Raw genomic sequence first — 2,264 nt, 5'->3', positions numbered from 1 at the left:
GCCTGTTTTGAAGATCAGGCTTGCGGCCCAGCCATTTCCTGAGGAAGCAAAGTCTCTGGCAAAGCTTTGTTCACGAGCCCTCTTAAATCATCGGTTGGGAGGAGGCTCCGCCGCCACCCGCCATCCAGCCTGGGCTGGGCCAGGTTGACACTGGAGGCAGCTGGGGCCTGAGGGCAGAGGCCTTGGCAAAGGGAAGCCCCTGAGCATGCCACCTGCTTCTCTGTCCTGAGACTCTGGCTTGGGACTTGGGGGCGGGGGTGGAGAGCAGCTTTTCCAGCCCAGTCTGCAAAAGGAATTCCTCCCAGAGCCCCTCTGGCAGCAGACAGACAGGGAGGGAGGGAGGCAGACAGCGGGGGAGTCCAGGGGCCGGTGGGGGTCTCTGGGCAGGTGGCTCGCTCTCAGTCTGTCTGGGGCCTACAGTTTGGCCTTGGTCTACTTGCATGGTTCAGGGGCCCTGATGGTGTCGTAGGTAAATATTTACCTGTTAATGGCAAGGTTGGTGGTGAGAGAACGACGAGACTGACTGTGCTTGTCAAGATTTCCAGCCCCAGAAGGCCCAGGAGCAGCTCTGCTCTGTCCTGTAGAGTCGCTACGAGTTGGGCTGGTGGACTGGTTGTGGTTTCGTTTAGCTGGTGGACTGGAATGGCCTTCGGTAACTGTTCTGTATTTGTACATGAGGCAGGAGTCTTTCTGTAGGAAAGTACACCTTTCTAGACTATGTGTACTTCTACATGTGTGTGTATGTATGTCTGTGGGAGTACATGTGTGAGCAGGGGGTTGTTGGGTTGTTTGGGCATCCAGATGCAGGGCTGAGCCGGTCCGTCTCTGGAATGTGTGCATAACCTACCGCTGTGGTGTCCATTCCCACTCAAAACAACCCCCCGGGCCCAGCAGCCCTGCACATCTCTACGGGAGCAGACAGCCTACGGTTTTCCTCTGGAGCAGTTGGGGGTCAGACCACTGGCCTTGTGGTTAGCAGCTTGTTGCTTAACTCACTGTGCGATCAGAGACCCTAACTGTGTGCGTTGGTGTGTCAATATGTTGGCAAGTCTCTGAAAGTATATACACTGCATTTAACTTGTGAAGAAGCGTTCATTCACTCACCTGTTGATTCCTTTATAAAGGGATCGGATCTGCTCAGTTATTCAGACATCTTTAAAGGGCATGCTCTGGGACTAGCCCTGCCCTAGATGCTGGGGCGTCAGAAGGTGTCCAAGGCCGCTCCTATTAATTGCTAGGCCAAGCCCAAGAGTAAGTTCAGAGGAAGGCACATATCTATATGTTTACCTATTTAAAACACCACTCATCTCTCAGTTTGTTGTGTTGTGGGGGCTTACATGTTGCCCTGATGCTGGAAGCTCTGTCACTAGTATTCCAAATACCAACAGTCAGCCATGATAGACAGGTTTCAGTGGACCTTCCAGATTAAGACTGGGAAGAAGGACTGGGTGATCTATATCTTTGAAAAAATAAATAAATAAAGGGGGTAGCAGTGGAGATCTTATAGATAGCAGCCAAACCTGGTCTGACTCCGTGCTGAGAGATGAGCTCTTTGGTTAGAACAAGAGAGGGCTCCTGTGTCGCAGTGATTGTGTCTGCCTATGCTCTGTGGGGTTGCTATGAGTCAGGCCCACTTGACAGCACCTACCACCAACAGCACATGTTTAAACGTTATAATCAAGCTAACGACCCAACTGCTCCATCAACTATCTGAAGGGTAGTTAGAGTAGGAATAAGGGGGGTTGTCCACCCTGAATGTCTGTGCTAGCGGAAATAGCTTGTAGGGCCACACAAAGGAGTTGCAGAGAACTCCGGCACATTATGTAGACACCTATGGGAAAATCCAACCTGGGCCCACACACAATGCTAGGCACCATTGGCCAATACCTTCAACTCCCGCCCCCGCCCCCGCCCCTACACACACAGCCAGTGGGGATAGGATGAGGTAAATAGCACGGCTGAGGGCAGGGACTTCTCTTTCAGGTATGCTCCACAAGCGGAGGGTGGGCACCTCCCTCTGTAAGGTGCAAAGTTCCTGGGGGCCCTCTCTGGTGCCTTCTCTTGACTCTTAGTACTTGCTGCTCTTTTTTTGTTTATTTGTTAGTTTTAAGCTTCTTGACTTCTTGCTCTTGATTCCACAAGCTTGGTTTCAAGCTCCTGTTCCCATATTCCTTTCACGTGTTTTTCCATGCTTCCCTGAAGTGGCTGGAGTGGCCATCTTCAATCATGAACTTTCATGGTCTTGCACGCTTTTCCAAGATAGC

The sequence above is a fragment of the Echinops telfairi genome, unplaced genomic scaffold, assembly GCF_000313985.2.
Source record: "Echinops telfairi isolate 266 unplaced genomic scaffold, ASM31398v2 ScPeMD7_7475;HRSCAF=8513, whole genome shotgun sequence".
Taxonomy (NCBI): Eukaryota; Metazoa; Chordata; class Mammalia; order Afrosoricida; family Tenrecidae; genus Echinops; species Echinops telfairi.
The sequence above is the reverse complement of the archived record's forward strand: the minus strand, read 5'-3'. Positions refer to the sequence as shown.